Genomic DNA, 21,230 nt, shown 5'->3' with positions numbered 1-21,230 from the left:
GGTCACAAATGCTGCTCCAGTTCTGCTTGGTGAGGGTCAAAGCGTATTCCTCTATCTCCTTATTCAACGCAGCCAACTGCCTGCGGAGATTTCTATCGCCTCTTTTCTGCGCGAGCCTCAAGTTGAGCTCTTGCTTTTCCCGCCATAGGTTTATCATGTGCCTGTCAACCCCTTCCTGGTTCTCATCCACCTCGATTTCCTCAGTTGCATCGTGGACCGATTGAACAACTCCCCTGCTACATTCATCTATGTCTTCTATGCCATCCTGGCCGGAACGACTGTCCCTGAAAGCATGCGAATTCAGTTTCTTGCTTCTTCGTGCGAACTACTGAAGGACCGTCCTCTACGACTATCTCAATTACTTTGTGGTCCCTACCCAGATCTTCACCCGTGTTGTACCATGTAGCCGAGATCCTGCCTGCAACCAGAGTGAGGTCCGACAAGGTGTCTTGCGAGACACTGTTACCCTGTCTAGTGGGCCTCAAGGGATCCGTCAAAAGAGTCAGACCATTCTGCTGTATGCTATTCGACAAATCCTTCCCTTTAACCTGCGCAAACCTGAATCCCCACGCGGGATGATGAGTGTTGAACTCACCCACTACGAAGAGGGGGCTGCCCTTCACGATCATACTGACTTTGGCGAAGAGATCGTCAAAACCACAGTTACGCCTTTGCCTAGGGGAACTGTACACGTTTAATACAAAAAGATTTTTAATCCTTCCGCTTACGAGGGACCAGCTCGATCAGTACATGATCAGTCTGCATCGACCCCGTCTCGTGCTGGAACACTGTGACGTTTCATTTGACCAGAGTGATAACCTGAGTATTGTCCCATCGTCCCGCGTACGATTTATAGCTAGCAAGCTTTGCGTTCTTTCCACATTCCTGTAACGCTATGACTTTCGGCTTATCCCCGTTGGTCAGGAACGACTGAAGAACGGCTCGTTTGCGCGAGAAACCCCTACAGTTCCACTGCCCGATTGCGTTACCGTGCTGGGCCATCTTTAAACTCCTGAATTTCCTGGCACAGCCATTGCCATTGCCTGTCTCTGTTCGCGGGCTGAGCCCTGATTTGCTCATTCATCTGCTAAATCATACCATGAAGCAGCTTCATGTCTTGCTCAATTTTATCGAAAAGTTGCTCGTAGTCGTTGGCTGTTTCCAAATCCTGCACCCACTTCTTTTTAGGAGGAGGATCTGTTCTTGGTGTTTCGGACACCGATTGTGATACCTTATTCTCGGCTTTCTGCGCTCTATCATCTATGCGCTTATTTAACAAAGTTAGCTGCTCTCGGAGCTCTCTCTTTTGCTACTGCATGTTGTTGTATTGCGCCTGTAAGGTTCTTATCTGTTCCTGCATGATCTTGTTATGTTCTTTGAGAGCCTTTACAATTGCGGAATCCTGAGAGCCCTTGTCCACCCAACCCACCTGTGAGTTCGGTGGTGCACTCTTGTGAACTCTTGGACTGTTGCTCGGGACGAGAAGAAGCCTCTTCTCGCGTCGACGGTGTAAGCCTGGGGAACGATGCCGAGCGGTCACTCGGCGTGCTCTTGAATCTCATGCGAGCACCGTCATGACGACTGCATCGCACCTGTTGTTGCTGCAGTGCTGTTTTCGGCGCTTTCTCTTCTTCTGGTTCCGCTGCAACCTTCGCCTACCGTTGTCGTTTTTTGACAATATATGGCTTGCGAAACAACATCGTACACTGCTTATCTCCGGTCAAATGTTCTTTGCCGCACAAACGACACTTTGGCACACACTGGTGGTCCTCCGGCGGTGATGACATACCACACTCGCGGCACATGGCTTCTGGACTGTGGCAAACATCCGATCTGTGAACCAGTTCGCTGCACCGATAGCACACTTCGTTGCGTTTCTTGAACAGGAAGCACTTCATGATCATGCCGAAACACACGAGCGTACGCGGCACCTCTGCTTCCGCGAAGATGATGACGACCGTGGTAGATCGCCCCATTCTTCTGATCCCAAGAATCTCTGGGTTCTGTTCGGAACCGGTGAAACCCTCCATTATCGTCTCCTCAGTCAAGCGTATGTCCATTCCATGCACGACCCCCTTTCCACAGTTTTCAGGTGCCACCATGTATGCGGTCACCTCATGGTCCTTATCTTCGATCTTTATAGTTTTGATACTCATGACCTTCTCCGCACACTCAAAGTTCAAGGCAGGGAAAGGAATCGTACCTTGTTTGTCTTTCACGAAGAGAAGATCAGTCTTTGTCTTCTTCTACTCAAGTAACGCAGCCCTACGCACAGCTTCGCGGAGTATCGGCTGTGAAGTGTTTTTGATCACTGCTAGATCCCCTTTTGGTCTGATAATCACTTTCCATCCGTCATCCGGGAGGTTCGGGAGACGCGAGGCCACAGCTATCGTCCAGCTATCTTCGTTCCCACTGCTTTGTACGAGCGAACGCCCCCACACTTTTCGGCTACAGCCACCTTGCAGCCGGCTTACTCCCCACCTCCGCTGTGCGCCGCCGTCTTTGCGTCGCCGACGTCTTCTAGAACTTTCAATTGAGCCTCCGAGCTTTTCGACACACTTTTTAATTTGACAACCCATTCTTTTCCTTCCATATCATTCGGCTCGATGTCAGTACATTCCACAGTAAGCTCCATCGTTATCGTGATACCACCACGGCCGTGGTGGACCGGCGATGGGGCCCCCTGGCCGCCCTCCTGGCCGTAGTCGTCGCTAGGCTTAAAGAAGGCCTAGCGGAACGCACAACGCGTCGACACGAAAACGACGATAAAATCCTCAAAAATGCACTCACAACCTGGAATCTTATATCTACTGGTTCCTCACAAGTTATGAAACACAATTACACCACCAAATCAGGTATCCATTGACTTCTACCGCCACAAAAGCAGACATTCGACGGAGCCGACGCGACACACGTCCGCACCTTCCTGCCCCCTGGCGGCCTTTCCCAACCGTGGAGATTTACAAAATTCTTAAGCCTCCTTGGAAAGAACGCAAGAAAATGGCACATGACGAACGCTCCAAACGAATCAGATAGCTATACTCGGGGACAACTTATTTTGGCAGTGAAGCGAAGGCTAGAGTGGGCGGAGCTTTTGCACCATCGTGTTACTCCGCCAAGTAGTGCGGCAGCTAGCAGCTGCTTTCGGTTTTCTTGACTCGGAAGTGCTTTGCTTCTTTGCTAATGAGTCATCATGAAGGGTGTGGGAACCTCTGGCTGCACTGCTGTAGGCACAACCAGCAGATAGTTGGCGCGGACTGGCGAAAAGGTTTTCGTTGCGAGGATGTCGCTGTGCAATGAAAACGAAGACAATCCGCGCTGAAATACCCATGGCACAAAGTCGGTCTCCCATTCTAAGAATTCGACAAGGCTTTTTAGTTCCGAGTCTGCTTGTTTTGTTCGGCGAAGTCGTTGGCATTTATTGTCGCTAGGAAAATATCATCATCCTCGTCATCTTGTGGTGGTGGGTCAATAGAAGCGCCGGAGAGGCAGTCGGCATCAGAGTCAGAATGTTTTGTCCGGACTTGGATATCCCAGTGATGTCGAATTCTTGAAGACGGAGGCTCCGCCATGCTAGGCAGCCTGAAGGGTCTTTAAAATTGGGTAGCCAACACAGTTCATGATGGTCGCTTTCGACTTTGAACGGCTCGTCATATACTTAAGAGCGAAATTTCGTGCTAGCCCAAAATATGGCAAGGTATTCCTTTTACGTGGTTGAATAATTGAATTACCCTTTCGACAGCGAGCGGTTAGCGTAAGATACGACTCCTTGAAGTCCGTGTTTCCTCAGGACTAGTGCAACGCCGAAGCCTATGCTACTTGCGTCGGTGTGGATTTCAGTATCGGCGTCTTCGTCGAAGTGGTCGAGTACTGGTGATGACTTCCCGCGTCGTTTTATTTCGTCAAATGCCTCGACGTGCAGTGTTTCCCACCTAGATGTCGAATTTCTTGAGAAGAGTTAGGGGCACTGTGATGGGAGCGCTGTTCTTGACAAAGCGCATGTAGAAGGCACACAGAAGAAACCTGCGAACTCTCTTCGATTCGCCCCCAGAGCGGGCGAATCTGGAGGCGAATCGGAGGGTTTCGACGTGGTAGAACGGGACACTCGTCGAGCAGCGTCGTAAGCCTTTAACCCCTTCTTGTCTCGCAACGTTTTTAAATAAATGGGCATGTGGTGCCGCAGCTAAACGTCGCCTCCACTCCCTCCCTTCCGCTCCCCCCACGGCTTTTCGCGCGACGGAAGAAGTCGCGTTTACTCTCTCTCTCTCCCTATATATATATATATATATATATATATCATCAGCCTATATTTTATGTCCACTGCAGGACGAAGGCCTCTCCCTGCGATATCCAATTACCCCTGTCTTGTGCAAGCGTATTCCAACTTGCGCCTGCAAATTTCCTAACATATATAGCATAACATATATAACTATATATATATATATATATATATATATATAGTTAATGTAAAAATGCCGCAGTTTCGCCCGAAAGGCGAAGCATCGATTGCGATAGCAAATTAGTAGAGAGCTATTCGGAGTAGGGATAGTGGTTTTATCGGCTGCATAAACTTGGACACATTCACTTATTAACTGAATTAACAATCGTGGTGCCAGCGCGCACAAACAAACATGAATAGTTCACACTGAGTGACCGCAGACAACGACTGTGAAAACGCCGCAGCGGGCGAAGGCTCACGCGGTCTATCGCTTTAACGGAAACTGAGCGGCGAATGCACAGCGCATACAAAGGTCAGAGCCGTGTGGACATAAGAGACGGTGCGGGCGACCGCCAACGCAGGGCAAGTTGTGCAGAGAAGTTGTTGGCAGAGGAGAAGCTCACCCCCCCCCTCCTTCCCGCGCTGCCTTCCTGCTTTGTTGCTTTGGCGTGGGAGATTGAGTGGCAAGACAAGCCTTTGGTGGCCGAGCACAGCGCCGCCCCGCCTCCCTTCCTCCCTCCCTCCCTCCCTCCCATACCCCCACGGCCTTTCGCGCGACGGTCGCGTTTGCTTTCCGCCGTGCGTTCGCTCTCCGTGATAGCGCGCGGGGGAGTTCGCCCTCCGTGATAGCACACGTGCCCCGCGCGCTTTCGCTCGCGCACACGGCGCGCGGCAACGATTTTATCGCCCTTGGAATCTATGCGGAACCTCACGGCGACGACGATGGCGACGCCGACGGCAGAAATCCGGTTGAAGTGTCCATATAATTGCTATCGGAATAAAAGGAAACAGACGCTTTATTCTGCAGCTCTTCATGGAGCACGGCGCAGAACGCGCGTTTCCTCTCCGCCGTGCGTTCGCTCCCCGTGAAAGCGCACGTCCCTCGCGCCTTTTCCCTCGCACATACAGCATACGGTGCGCTGCGACGATTTCATCGCCGTTGACGCCATACGGAACCTCACGGTGACGGCGATGGCAGAAATACGCTTTGGAGTGTCCATATAACTTCTATCACAATAATGTTTTCAACTGTTGCGGCAAGTATATATGCATCCCTTATTGAGTGATGACGTGGCTTGTATACATTTCAACCTCCTGGTGACTAGTGAGACTACTGAGAATAACCGGTACGTAAACTGCACAGAAAAAAAATGGCCGCGTATCTGCATGCTTCGCTGCAAATGCCGTCGAAAGACGATAGTCTTCTGCCGGCCGTACTACATGAGTGCTGGTCTGATCCTGGTCTGGCCTGTTGCCTCCGGGTGCGCCTCGACTCACGATCTTGCGCTAGCCGCTCGGCTCGTTGCTCGGACGTTTCCTGGGCACGCTTGAAATGACGAGCGTCGGCACGCCGGCGCTTCTCCACTGCAATTTGGTCGTCGGTCTTTTCCCTGCGTTGTCTGGGCATGTCTTGTAGAGTGGGTTGTATTTCATCAAGCGGCCATTTATGTTTTGCCCTGCCTCAGACAGCGCTTCCTTTATGTTGAATCGGCCGCATCCGGCTGGCATTGATAAAATTGAGGAGGTGGAATCGGCCGCATCTGGCTGGCATTGATAAAATTGAGGAGGCGCTGCGTTAGGGTGCCTCGATGCCAGCGCCGCCGTTCGGCGCTGGACATCGAGGCACCCTACGCTGCGTGAGACATGGACGCCATCTGGCAATACATCGGGAAACATGAGCTTGTGCAAAGGGTTTCCTTCCTCCATGGCAGAGGGCGCTCGTCGGCGCGCAGTCGGGGAAACACGAGCTTGTGCAGAGAGGGTTCCCTCCCTTCGTGGCAGACGTCGTTCGTCGGCGCGCATAGCATGACATTTTCAGCGCAGCTTAAGAAACTAGGGTCTTTAGAGTTACGTATCTATGTATTTTCTATTAAAGGAACACACCTCCTAATATTTACCTAGTGATGTTGCGCCTCAGATATGCGTAATATTTACTTTTTGATCGATAACGTTCACAAGTATGAACAGCCGTACCAGTTTAAGTAGTGTGGGCGGTAAGCAAGTGGTCCAACTTTGGCCGGGTGGCTGAATCGGTTGACAGACAGACAAACAGAAAGACAGACAGACAGACAGACCAAATTTTCAGCGTTTAAGTTCCCCAAGAAAGACTATCGTCTTTAATAAAAGGTGCGGCCTGCCGCGTGTACCGAAAACGGTGTCATCCGTCGCGGCGCACCAACTGGGGACATAAAAAAGCATGAAAAAGCCGGGCATCGGCATAGAAAATTCGTCAGGGAAGCGCTCGGAACGCCGTCGCGCGTGGTAGCTGACGCGTCCCAACCCCGTCAGCTAGCGCAGTACGGCCCAGCCAAGCGGCCGATAATTAAACTACGGCCGATATGTTCTATTCATTCCAGCCCGCCTGACACGGCAGGCTGCACCTTTTTAACACGAAAGTGTTTTATGCCGGGGTCCACCAAGACTTCACTGACGTATTTCCGTCACGGAAATACATCATAGAACATAATACAAAGAAAGAAACCAGAAGAAAAAGTTCCACAAACATGCAAAATTTGGAAATCGAACCCACGACCTCTCGGTCCGCGACGATAGATCGCCGAGCGTTTAACCCATTGCGCCACAAACGCATTTGCAGAGAGCTACACAGACGCGCCTTATATATCTAACACTCCTCCGTGTACCCGCGCTCTTGCTCGGGGCGGTGCCGCCGCCTACGAGCAGAAAAGAGAAGTACTGCATTATGACACTAACGCGCACCGACAGAGAACGCTTCGGTGGTCTCAGCACTACGACGCCTCGATGCCAGCATTCGAAGGGACGCTGGCATCAAGAAGCACTACCAACGCCACTTAGGTGGCGTTCACCGTACTCAGCACAGCGGAGCGTGGCCTCCGCAATTAGCTCTGAAAATGTTTCTGAAGTTGATCGCGGAGGCTGCAATTACGACGCGCTGTACGCGCTGATTTGACTCGGTGACGATTCAGTTACGTGCTTTGTCTTGCGCGTTGTATTAGTGTGTCAGTTACGTGCTTCGTCTTTCGCGTTGTGCTAGCGTGTGCAGCGTAGTGCAGCTTCCATATGCCCGACGGTTGCTCATGGTCATCGACGTTGGTAGTCGTGATGGAGGAGACGTGCCACCAGGCGTCAGCGTGGGTGCATCAACGCCTAAGGGCGCTTTAGCCACAAAACACCAATAGACATTATATATCAATGTGCAATAAACATTACACTACTTCTGTGAAGACACGTTTCACTTTCGTGTTCTATACCGATTCCTATATAAGAGGGATCAACCACATTTTTTTTTTATCCCGCAGCCGTGCCACCACTATTGGAGAAACCCACGAAGAGGCGTCAACGCTCTCAATAATGCCTTGTGCTTCAAGTTTCTGCAGTTAAGCTGACACGTGCTAGCGAACAGTAAATGGCAACCTTAGGAGCTTGCTGGCTACGGGCGAAACGGTCTCGCGAACCTCAACTTTGTTTGCACGATGACGTCATGTTGCCGCGAAAACGAAGACAATCCTAGCTTAAATTCCTTAGGGACAAAGCCGGTGCTGCCTTCCAAATATTCGACGGGACGCTTTAGCTCCGGGTCTGTTCGTTATTGTGCAGCGAAGTCTTCCGTGCCTATTGTGTCTAGGAAGGCGTCGTAATCCTCGTCGTCTTCTGGCGGCGGGTCAATTGAGACGCGTGATAGGCAGTCGGCGTCGGAGTGCGTCCGTAACGATTTATAGACGTCGGTGAGGTAAAACTTCCGGAGTCTCAGGCTCCATCGTGCGAGGCGTCTTGAAGAGTCCTTTAAATTTGCCCCCCAACAAAAGACATGGTGGTCGCTTACGACTTTGAAGGGCCTGTCGTATAGGTAAGGGTGAAATTTCATGGTTGCCAAAATGATGGGCAAGGCATTCTTTTTCTGTAGTTGAATAATTAGCTTCATTATTTGACAGTCACCGGCTACCGCAAGCAATGACCCTTTCAAATTCTTCTTTACCTTGGAGTAGGACGGCGCCGAGGCCTAGGCTACTTGCGTAGGTGTGGATTTCAGTGTCGGCAGCTTTCTCGAAGTGGGTGATCACTGTTGGTGACTGCAGGCGCTGTTTAAACTCTTGGATGAGTTCGGCTTCCGGCGGTCGGAATTTGAGGGCCTTCTCACGCAGTCTTAAGTGTTTTCAAGTGGGTGGCGATGGGTCCGCTCACGACGGAGTAGTCGGCTCCTGTGTCCGCTAAATCAGCCCTGTTTCCACTAAAGCGGTGACTGTAGTAATACTTAATCGTTGTTGTCGATGATCGTGGAGGAAGGTACTGCCGTTTGAAGTAATAGTGTCGGTTATTCTTTTCAAATTACAGTCATTAAATTAAGTACTTCGTTTAACATCTTAAGATCTCGTCAGAGCGTCCTTTATAAGGTGCTTACGCGCCAGCTCCTCCGAGTCTTTCTGCCTGCGGCCGCTCTCCCAGCCTCCCACAGCCCCCTGCCTCCTCCCCGAGACGTCCCTCCCGGCAAGCCCAACCAATGTCGTAAATTTGAGGAGAGTCTCGGGGTACGGGGAAGCCGTCGGCGGAGGGAAGCACCGTTCAGTTTTTACGGCAGAGCGTCTGGAGTATTTCAACTCGCGATACAAACAAAATAACCAGACAAACACAACAAAAGAACACCAGTGAGTACAAATGTCTCAACAGTGACTGCGTGGCCGTCGAGGAGCACGTCGAGGTCGGTGGTTCTTTGTCTTGCATTCCAGTTTCGTCTTCGCGTGGGTCACGGCTACGTCACGTCGACCTGTCGCTGGTACGTCGAGGCGTCAGGTCTTCTTGTGTCGGTGTATTCTCTGCTTCCAGGCTATGTCGCGATGGCGGCATATTATTGCTACGTCGTCGAGCTAGATCTCGAAGCGTCGTCGTTGCCGGCTGAGGACCTTCGTGTCAGAGTCGGCGATAGCGGTGGGCGCGTCTGCGGCATAGGAATCATTCTCAACGTCTGTCAACATGCGGTCGCCGTCCGATGAAAAGATGGAGCCATCCGAGCGTGGTGAGGCTCCCGCCGCAGGGGGACCATTACCGGACGGCGATCTAACAACACGAGGCTCACCATCAGCCATACCCAACTATAGCGGGTATGTGCCATCAGCTCTGTAGCCAATCGAAGGCCCAACTATACCCTGCATCTTCGGCTTGGGCTGCGAACCTATTTTTTAGTCGTATTGGCTTTTTTCTCTAAACCCCTTTTGGGGTTGTCTGCGCTGACAACCACACTTCTTTTATATTCTGATTGGCTCTTTTTGCCCGTTATACCTACGGGTGGTGAGAGCTATCCCAAGATTTATTTTTTGCTTTCTTTTTGGTTTCGGGGAAATAAACTTAGCGACTTAGGCTCGCGTGCTGGTGGTGGCGGCGGACGACGGACTTGCAGTGTTGCGGGGTCCTGGCGCGGGCGCAGAGGGGGACCATTCCGGCATGTGACGGTGGCGTATGCCATCGCTTCCTGTTGCGGCTGCGGAGATTGTGGGTGCACCTCAGGAACCTCAAGTGATCGCTGAATTTTATTGACGATTTCGGAAATTGAGGCCACTTGAGGCTGCGTGCTTGGAAATAACTTCTGCAGTTCTTCGCGAACAACCGCTATGATGGTCTCACGCAGGTCGCCGCTGCTGAGTGCTTGAACATCGGTCTAGTTTGCGGTCAGTGTTCGGCGGTTGTATCACCTTGTCCGCATAACGAGCGTGCTGTCAATGGTTGTGGCCTCGGAAACAAATTCAAGAACTGTCTTGGGCGGGTTGCGTATCAATTCGGCGAATAGCTGCCGTGTGGCACCCCGAATCAGCAAGCTAACTTTCTTTTCTTTAGACATGTCGCGGTCGGGGTGGCGGAAGAGGCGTGGCATCTGCTCCTTGAAGATCGCGACGTTCTCGTTCGGTACTTGTACCCGGGCTTCCAAGAGAACTCCGGCCCTTTCATTGCGTACGGCACTCGTAAAGGTCTGCAGGAAGCTGTTTGGGAACAGGTTCCATGTTTTCAGGGTTAACTCCCGGTTTTCAAACCCCGTTCATGTGGCGTCTCCTAAGGAGAAGTATACATGCCGCAGCTTGTTTTGTTTCCATACAGACGACGCGCGCTACTCTAGTGCCAGCTCATAGCCATCGTCACCGCTCAGCCCGTCTTGCGCGGCATTACGCTCGTCTTCTCACGCATTCGCCATACCCTCCTCCTCCGCTTTCTTCCTCATGCTCGCCTCGCTATTGCAGTCTTTCATCTCCCGCTGCGCTCCGCGTTCGCACTTTCATCTTTCGCTGGGCTCGTTCGCTCGGTTATGCCGAGGGCACCACACCGACGCAGGAACGGGCTTTTCACCAAAAGGCTTTTGCATTCGCACACGGAAGCAGTCTTAAGGGTCTCTGCTGAAATTTATAACAGCAAAGCTGTTTAAGCTATGCGTAAAACCGTGCTCGTCGATCGAAGAAGCCTCGTCTGCTCCTACTCCGCCAAGCTCCGCCCACTTGCCTATACACTGCGCGCAGCCGCGTCTGCTTCGCGAGTCGTGGCGTCACCGCGCCGCACTTGCGTCTCGTTTCGCCAAGCGAAACCGAGCAAAAGCGTTTGAGGCTCCAGAAGCGTCCAGATATTTTAATGACCGAGTGTTCTTTGCTCCTTGGGCTGTCGATGATTCCATGGTGTTCTTGCGCAAAATGTGGTCGAGTCTCGAAGCATAACCTCGCAAAAACTTGGCCAGACAGAGATAAAGCTAGGTGGGGTCACCAGCTTCGCTGTTTGCCCAGTCTTCGCACCACTTGTGCGAAGCTGCACCCAATTTCTTGCTTTGTTGTGAAGTGTACCACCTAGGATTTAGCGTGAAAAATGTCCATGTGTCACACCTTTACCTGATCGCTTACTGCGGGTAATCCTTGCTGAAGGTGGTTCTTAACTACGTCTAATTCCTTGTGAAATGCTCATATGCAAAAGTCTTCTGCGTATTCAAGTAATTTGAAACAACCGCTAGAAGCCCTGCGAGTATGTGTTCGCCCTATCATATAACGGGTGTACGGCCGGCTACCGTCATCGCCACCTGCTGCGTTTGCATAATATTGCCGATTCGCCCGTCAGTGCTACTCACAAGGATGTTGATATATTTCGTCAACAAACTTTTGGTCCACTTGTCAGCACCTTAGCACCCGTTGTTTACGAACGCCGTTACGCCCTTATTTGTCACCCATGCGTCGTTGCCAGCCAACCAACCCGTTAAACTAATTGTTGCAGTTCTAATGGCAGGAACTACAACATTCACTAAATCCTGAGGGCGTTTGCTGGCCCTACAAAGTGTTATTGAAGTACATGCTACTGGAGCAGCTACGTTTGCACATGTTGAGACGGGAGCTGTAGTTTCATTCATACATGATGTGCCCGTAACAAACTCGTGAATATAACTTTATCCATTTCTGCCCTTGTAACGTCACGTCACCAAGATGCATACCACGGAAGTATCAGCTGCGTACACCGCCACGGTGGTTATACAGGGCGATCTCTCCACAACTGTACGGTCTTCCTGCAAGGATGTCATCCTGTGATTGGCCTTCTTTCAATGATTACATGGTCACTGATTGCGCTCGTTCTAAAATATAGTGGTCTGTCACCTACAGCACTTTGCCAGCCGCCGCTCCTACACCGCAAAATAATGTTGCTGCCGTAGAATTTTATGCAACACAGTGCCGTATGAGCGAAATGACACCATTGAACGTGTTGTAATGCAGAGATCCCAGAACGCTTTGTCGTTCCCATTAGTACTAATGCTAGACCATTAAGTGGCGATTTAGCGGTATGTGCGAAGGAAAAGCGCGAGGATTAAGTCGCACCTATTTGAGGTCCCGGATCCATGACATAAACCGCGTTAACCACACTGCAAAGTGTTGTTCAGGAGATCACTCGACAAAGGTTCAGCCTAGTCGAGAAGCTAAGTGCAACTGACAGTGGTTATGTATACCACGTGACCGGCTTCCAGCAGTTCAGACACACACACTTTTTTCACTTTGACATGCTAATGCTAACCCATTAAGATGACTCTATTGGATCGTATGTAAACTACCGTAGTCTTAGAAGGATAAACACGGCAGACGTCAACTTATTTTCCGACATTGATGATTCCATTATTTTTTAAAAAACGCTGTATCTTCCTGTCATTGGATCTGCATTCTGGCAACTATCAAATGTCATGCCAGGATAAAATAGCCAAAAATTTTGCCTTCTCAGAAACAATGGGGTGGAATAATTTAACGCCATGCCTCTCGGGCCTTGTAATGTCCCCGCCATTTCCGAGCGCATGGTGGATAACATTCTGCGTGGTATCAAATGGAACATCTGCTTTAGTTACCATGACGACGTCACTGAAACCTCTAAGTTGTGGAATGCGTCAAGAAAGCTGGCCTCCAGCTGCGTTCGTTAGAACTTTGCGTCTGTTTCACAACGTCGGCACCGACCTTTCCGAACAGCTGCCTAGCACCGCGTCTTAATGACAGTTGACTCTAGATCAGCGTTGTTCAATCCACCCGTTATGCTGAGAAAACTTACCATCCTACAGCATTTCAAAAAAGTTTTCGCCATTCTCCTTCTCTGAGGAGAATAGCGAAAACGTCTTTGAAATGGTGTAGGAAGGTAAGATCTCTCAGCATAATGGGTGGATTGAACAACGCTGATCTAGAGTCAACTGTCATTAAGACGCGGTGCTAGGCAGCTGTTCGGAAAGGACGGTGCCGACGTTGTGAAACAGACGCAAAGTTCTAAAGAACGCAGCTGGAGGCCAGCGTTCTTGACGCATGCCACAACTTAGAGGTGCTCCTCAGGAATTATTCAGTGACAGAGGCAGTGTAATTTTTGTCCTAATTGGTTGAAGCCCTGCTTACCTAGTGCCCAATGATCACCACACGCTGAGAATTGCTTTCTTCGTGATATAGTCACTGCATACGCTGTGTTTAACCACTGACTAGGTCATGCATGTGCCTATTGTAAGCTACACGTATAATACCGTGTTTTGAGAGACTACATGCTTCTCACCATTCTTTTTATTGTATGGATGAGAGCCCTCTTGCGTGCTGGACAGACCACTGCCATCCCAGTACGATGCCTTCGAGTACCGGATCATTTGTGAAGCAGCAAATTATGCAGCAGATTCTGACAACTTGCTCATAGCTTGGCGAGAGGACTTGAAGCTTAAATTGTAGTTGAATCAACACGAAAACTGGCTACGTCATTCAATTGTACAATTCATTTGACGTTCTTGGTCGTTCATTGATACTTCTACCTCAACACCACGGGCATACCCAGTAATCATATCAAAATACTTGGGTAGTTGACCAGAACACCATGCACGGCCGTCGCCTCAAACTTGACCATGATGCCGTTATTGTGCCTCGATCTCAAGTCACCATAGTGGCTGCTGTTCTGTCGCCGATAATGTAATGACAAAACATGCAGGATGTAGCGCACGGTTACAAATGCTCAGCACTCGAGGCTGCTAGGCTCGCCACTATATACCACGCGTTTCGTTTTATGCACACAACATTTTTAAAAAGAAACTCATAGCTAGGCCCCTGTCGTTCTCGCCGATAGTCTAAGTGGCTAGGCGGAGATTAGCAGCAAATATTTATGAATATGTGGCTAAGTAACGAAAGTATACTAATTAACTTTAAATTTCTAACTTTACGCCACATACTGTAAATGCCAAATCAACACCATGATATGGTGAAGTCGTGTCTACTTAGCAGAAATGTAAAACTAGCATCCCTTTGTAGATACCCGTCCCAAAAATCTGGCAAAGAAGTACCTCGACGTCCCAGGTAAGCTTTTCCTCAAAGAACGACCATGTATCTCGTTCGTAGAACACTTTAAGCTCACATATCTCGAAAGTTGTGCTACTTATACAATTTGTACAAAGCAAACAAGACTTCTCAGCTTATCGGCTGTAATTTCATGATTGCCACATGTGGTGTAAAATTAATATTTATAATAGTGCATTCGCAAAGTTATGCTCATTGGTGAAACTATCGTAGAAATATTCCTTGCCGTTAATGTCAGCCTTGCAACGTAGCCTATCCGCGAAACCGGCTGGGGCCAAGATATGAGAGTTTTATGTACGCAAAGGTACGCTCATACCCTCTACGGGCTTCGGTGTGTCGTAGATCAGCATCACTGTCATCGGATTTATTTTTAGATTCCGATTAAATAGAACAGTGAAGCCCCTCCTTAATGACCCCCACACTTTACGCCGCCAAAGTGGCGCAATAGTGTGAGTACCTCTAGTGCAGAGAGGGATGGAGCCGTGCGTTGAGGGTTTGCTGATGAGATACGGCGGCAGAATGAAAACTACACGGTGTCTCCACATCGATGTGAGATTACAATAAAGACCGTAGGATCGCCGTCATCCTTAATAACAAGTGTTTGTCACCTATTTATGTTACTAAAATTGTGCGCGAGCACAGAAACATTCCATGCACCTACTGTTATACTTCTCGTGTCTATAGAGGGAGTTTCCCTGCCACCTTCCTCATTTTCCGCTCATAGGTCTAGGTGTTTTCGTCTTGTGTTCAAAGAACATGGCTTTGTTGCATGGCTAGTGGCCAGGCAGAAGTCTGAACACTCAGGCTAAATATGGGGCTAAATTACACGTTCAAAGACAAGGCAATGACAGCTGCTTATCCTCCGATCCTCGTACAAGAGTGTTGTCAGATGAGTCCGGAACAAAAAAGATGTACGCTGCACTATATATAAATTATAGCAGCGTTGACATTTTCAGAAATTGTTTTAATATTTCGGGCACACCATAGAGTAACTGTTCTAACTCAAGATATGACACATTTTACAGACTTTCCAAAGTCACGAAATGCTTGAACATGTGAAAAAGTAGCGCGCCGAAATAGGCATTCATTGCCTGACAATTGCAGCTGCTGTGTTCACGCAGACTTACTCACCAATCGTTGGAATGAACAGGAGGCACAAGAAGGAGACGAAAATAACGCTGTGCCATAACCTCCTGGACATGACTGGAGATATCACTAATGAAAAAAAAAATTAACATTTTTATCTATCAATTTTTGTTGTCACTGACAGCAGCCTGATTCCTTAAGTGCTTACTTTGGCAGAACATGACTGGACATATGTTGGGCCAGAACGGTTATAAAATAGCAATCAAGGCATTTTAAGCTCAAACCAGTTAACATTTTACACACGAGGCTACACTTTCAGTAATTTAGCAGTATTGTCACAAGGCAATACATTTTCCTAGGAATATATACTAAGAAAATGCTTTTCGTAAAATTACTACAATGCGTTTCGCTTTGTAACTAGACAAAAAGACAGCGATTAATACTTCTCTTTACCAAGGTCTTGAGCAAGCAGAAAACACTGTGCAAACGCGCCGGCTATAATTGCTCGCTTGTGAGATAATTGTCGTTTCAACATCCCATTTCTTTCGGTGACATTCGTTGTTCACCATTAATGACACACGTGCAAAAGCTTCTTTTCCCACTAGATAAGTATACTTCATAAACACAGTCGGGTTATATTATTTGTATACGGCCCCCTGTGTCATAATTCAAATGTTTCCTCGAAACGTCATGAGGTTTTTGGTTGCAATGACGGGGGAGAGCTCAGAACATTGAACAACGATCAGACAAAGCTGTTATTAGGACTAGATAGTTCATATACTGCTATACAAGTCTATACTATGTTTAAGGCATCATTGTGTGGCATTTACCGTTACCTTGAATATTCTCCTGGTATCCTTTGTACAATGAATTGCGCATTGCCTTTGAACCATCTCAATGTTGACCAGAAAGCGATTACATAAAATATTACCATAGTATGTGATATGTGATGGAGGTGAAAACGCATGAAAGTAGTTTAATTATGTTCTTGCCTCCAGCTTTCGAAAAATAACACTAGCTTTATATTAGTGTTATTTGATGCTGCGTTGCACAAAATTATTCCTGTCTGAAATGGCCAGTCCTTTGAAGACAAATTTTAACAGCGGAATTCTGGTAGATATTTCACAGAAAGTCTCCAGTAGAGATAGTCGTTGTATTGAATTTGCAATGTCTGCCAAACAGTTAAAGGCTTTATTTAACGCTTTATTTATTGTACTCTTCCATAGAGTCTGTGTGAGTTACTCATTATGGATATTTTTTGAGTCCGTTCAAATACCAAGCTTTTGAGGTCGAGTCGATATCTATCACTAATCATTTTACATCACCTAAGAGAACGGTACCGAGCAGCCGTAATGAACGAACACAAGTTATTTGTGTTCTGTGAGGTAATACGTGAGTGGCATAGTGGTTGTAGCGTTCTTCCTATCTTTGAACCAACTATTGTGCAGGCTGAGCGATGAACCACAGTTGTTGCGGTTCGCAATTCTAACAGCTGTTCTTCACCGGTGAAAGCTTTAGAAGCACTGATGCAGCTGATATTATAAAGTACCGCAGATTCTGGACGCTGTGACGGCCCACACAACTTGATGCTTTGCTGAGACAGTTTTGGCACTGCTTACAGAAAAACCAGGCTGGTATTTTGAATCATCGTAACGACTGCAGTAATTACAGACCACAGTAATTCCACTGGACGACGGTCAGCAACCATAAGCGAACACTGATATGCAAGGCTATGCAACGGGTGCTGTTAATCTATCCAGCAACCGGTGGATACTACCTGCGGCCCTTAAATAAAAATTTATGGGTATGCATTGCTTTGGCGCCGACGACACTCACAACAGCAAAGTCAATGAAATGGAGGTAGGAGACTTGCACACGTTTGTTGCAAGTACGCTTCACCTGACACCTCGACGTTAATGACGCTAGATTGCTGTGGCGGATAGGCACGCTGCAGATGTTGCAGGGACATTTTAATGTTTATGTTATCGGTACCATAAATTTCAAACTGGCATAAGTGATAGGCCTTAAAATCAGCGCACATCTCTCTAGTTTGTTGTAGCTGCATTTTCACTGCATTAGCAGCGAAAAGCTTACTGCATTTTCACCATATACCAAACACCGCATGCGATTTCAGCGAAGGAATTTGTTGAGGGCGATGACGATTTTAAGCATGAAATGCCTTTAGCTCCCGTTTCCGGTGACCTTCAAGAGACCATGAGCCAAAATCCAGGCCCGTTATCCGGGCACTCAAGACGAGAATGGGGCGAGAACGAAACGAGAACATCCGGGCATCGTTGCGAGAGTAAAATGAGATCATCCGGGCAACCAGTCTAAACCTAAGAAAATGCGGTCTCTGGCTCTCAACGCCTTGTAGAGAACCGTATTACATACGTTTGTTACCGCGCAAACAAATTACAAAAAATATTGCTTCCCCTTTCTTCCTAATGTTTGGTCCCAATATCATTCAAGCTGTAACTTCTAGTACGCTGAAATTTAATTTTTTATTCTCAATTGCGACGTTCCAAAGGCAGATAGAGGGCACCATACAGTTTATTGTCTTGTTTTGGCGCTGAGACAGGGTTGAATGTGCTCTTTTCAGTGCCAGCGGTCCGCGAGTTCCATGGCGCGGGTACTGCGCAGCCTCTTTCGAGAGATGGCCCCATGCTGCGTAACCAGGCCGGGTGCATCCGGCACGCCATAGATGGTTGTGCGGTGTGCCCTTGCGAAGGTGGACTATAGCCATTTTTATATTGTGGCTAGTATCATCTCCGACCTAACTGCTTTGCCGGTCGCCATTTCATCTACTCTCGATTACGGGAGAGCCAGCATTTTGTTTGGAAAGTCAGTAATGCTGCGCACAACTGGGAAATAAATCTGTGAGCAGTGACTCTGGTAAGGGCTGCGTGAGAGTCCGTAAAGATGAAAATCTTTGATATGGTTAACTCCTCTTGTACGTATTTTAGTGCAATATTATTCGATGCTAGCTCCGCGGTTGTGGACGAGGCTGGATGTGCTATATTAAATATACGTGATATTTGAGTCGAAGGGCAGAAAAAAGCTACCGAGGTGCCTTGACCGTCACTGTGTACAGATTAATCTGTGAATACTGGAAGATAATCTTGCAATCTCTCGAACATGTGTGACTGAGCCAATTGTAAAACTGCCGAAACAGGCATATCAGACTTTTTTTGTGACATCGATCTTCGCGCGGTCCCTAACTTGTTCTCGAACCTTCTTAGTTAACCTCCGAATTTCGCCCCTACCTGTCAGCAGTGGTAGAATGCAACGATTGTACACTTTTTTTTTCAATGATGGGGGAAGCTCCCAGGCTGGGTTTAGTAATGTCCGCCATATGCACTGCTACCCATTTTTATTCTGCTGTAAACTTCATTCTGATGATAAGGTTCACCTGTGAGTAATTTACCTAGGTAAACATACCCAGCACAGACTCTAGAGATTCACTGGTGACCATGAATTCTTGTTCCCTTGCTCGATTATTGAACATTGCCTTTGTCTCGTGCATATAAAGGCAGGAGACAAATATATAAACCCTACTCTTAGACTTTCTCAGTTAAGGTCCGCAATCATTCGTTGTGGTTCTTCCGCTGTGCTGGATAGGACAATTTCATCTGCAAACCGAAGACTGTTGATACGTATATTCACCGTTGATCTTCACTCCTAAGCCTTCCCAGACTAATAGTTTCAATACTTCTAAGCATACCGTGAATAGCATTGGAGAGAGTGTGTCCCCTTACCTGACCCTTTGATGGGCTCCTTTTCTTCTGAAGAAACAAGGTAGCTGTGGAATTGGAATTGATGACATGGAAGAGAAGAATTGTGGAATATCCCTTCCTGAAGCCAGTCTTCTCTCTTTTGTTGATTGAAGGCAAGTTTTGCCCTGCTACTATTGGAAACTATCATGGTGATTATTTTAACGATACTGAAAGCAAGCTAATGAGACTATATTCTTAAATTCTTTAAAGTTTCCCTTCTTATTGATTAGTTTAATGCTGGCATTCCTCCAGCTGCCCTTACACTCGATGTCGCGAGGCATTGCGTATAAAGAGCCGCAAGCTTTTCAAGCATATCTCCTTCAGTTTTGAATAAATTGACTGCTGTTTCATCTTCTCCTGCCGCTTTTCACCGGGACACGTCTTGTAAGGCCCCTATAACGTCATTGCTAGTTATTTGTAGAAGTAGCCTCTGTATCCTGTTCACTACTACCAATTGAGATTGCGTGGCTGCTCTGGGTACTGCGCAGATCAGTATAGAATTTTTCGGCTGCTTTTACTATATCATCAGAATTGCTTATGGCATTATTCTGCTTATGTTTCACTGCATACATCTTGCCCTATCCTGTGCCACGCTTTCGTCTTACTGATTGCATGCTGCGGCCTTTTTTTATGCTTCCCGACGTTACAATTTCCACTCTCGCTTACTTACTTTTTTTAACTTCTTTGACAGTTCAGTGAATTTTATCTGATCTCTTGAGTTTGAAACCTTCAAGCTTTGCCGTTTCTTTATTCGGTCCTCTGCTACTTCAGAGAGCTTACCTACTAGTAGCCTTGGTGCCTTACGTCCTCCCACATCAATTGTGGCTTGTGCATTCAGCCTAGTTACGGTTTTGTCGTACCACACTTTCGCGTGTAATCGCAATTTTTCCAGAGACAAAAGGTCGTATTGCCTGTATGAAAGGCTCGCTTCGATTTCCCAATTGCGATGCATCCACTTAAACTAGCTGTTTGAAAGGTTATTATTTGATTTTTATGATTAAGCGACTAATTACCGCACATCACCCGTCCTGCCGTGGTCGCCAGCACTGCCGGCTATTTGAAGTGGCTAATTTTCAAATATAACTTAAAGCGTTCGACCGAGTACAGTCACGAAATGGCGGTTGCGCCGCTATCATTGTGCTTATTTATGCAGCGATTGCAAGAGGGAAATTTTAATGACGTGCAACAATTTCTAATAAGCTAAACGACGGGTCGGACACCTTTCAACAATTCCTGTGTTTCATGCTCATGACTAGACTAACATTGGCACATAATAGTGACATATGTGTATAAAGTATATACTGACGAAGCAACTTCCGCCCAAAATGAAAATTAATACGGCGATCCCAGTTTTTGTTACTACAACAGGTGGTCACATTTAACGGTGTAACTCATATGAAACAATGCTGCATTCGACACCCCCATCCTAGTTTAAATGCTGTACTTCAAACTACGAGAACGCATATAAGAGATAAATATACAACTGCACAGAAAGGAACATTGAAGATTATCATTAGGATAATCGCGCAGCACGTGCAGCTTGATATCGACAGTGTCACGCGTACGCAGGAAGAACATAAAAACGCTGCATAACAAAGAAACACAGAAGAAGACAAGGAATAAAGAGTCGTTCGTGAAGTATTCATAGACAAAACGAATAATATTATTTAGGAGAGTATAATATATTGCATCTCCTATGGGTACTGTTCTTTTCTAAAGATAACGCTGCGGTAAAACGATGACGGAGCAGTGTAACACTTACCCAAGTCGATTGACTAATTCTTCGTCAGATGTTATTTAACTCATGGCATGCTAACTTTCCTGTTCTTGCAGTTTTCACTGCTGCCCTTAGATACAACATGAAATATTGTGCAAAGACGTTGTGACGATGCTGGCGGCTTGAGAAGTTTGTGTATTATCAAGCGTCAGCTCAGGCTGGGTGGTTTCATGTACCTTCCTTGACGCTCTACAGAAATGCATGTGACATTTACGATACGAAGCTATCGAGCTCGTTGAAAAGTGCAGCAGGTGTAGCTTCTTGCAAGAAAAAAAATGATATGAAGTGGCATTTATACTGCATTGAATACTATCCGGCAAAAATAATGATGGAGCTCGTTTATGAAGGTTTATATTGTGTCGCACATTTTGTTT

At 47.6% G+C, this 21,230-nt stretch overlaps 1 long non-coding RNA gene across 1 annotated transcript in view; it reads right to left on the bottom strand.

The window, feature by feature from the left end:
• Nucleotides 1-20,994, bottom strand: part of LOC125940194 (uncharacterized) — a 33,221-nt gene extending 12,227 nt beyond the window's left edge. The window contains exons 1-2 of the long non-coding RNA XR_007463425.1: nucleotides 20,842-20,994; nucleotides 15,352-15,435 (exon numbers count right to left, since the gene is read on the bottom strand). This is a non-coding gene — a long non-coding RNA (uncharacterized LOC125940194). The remainder of the gene's footprint in view (nucleotides 1-15,351; nucleotides 15,436-20,841) is intronic.
• Nucleotides 20,995-21,230: the final 236 nt, after the last annotated feature.

The sequence above is a fragment of the Dermacentor silvarum genome, chromosome 9, assembly GCF_013339745.2.
Source record: "Dermacentor silvarum isolate Dsil-2018 chromosome 9, BIME_Dsil_1.4, whole genome shotgun sequence".
NCBI classification, from domain to species: domain Eukaryota; kingdom Metazoa; phylum Arthropoda; class Arachnida; order Ixodida; family Ixodidae; genus Dermacentor; species Dermacentor silvarum.
The sequence above is the reverse complement of the archived record's forward strand: the minus strand, read 5'-3'. Positions and strand labels throughout refer to the sequence as shown.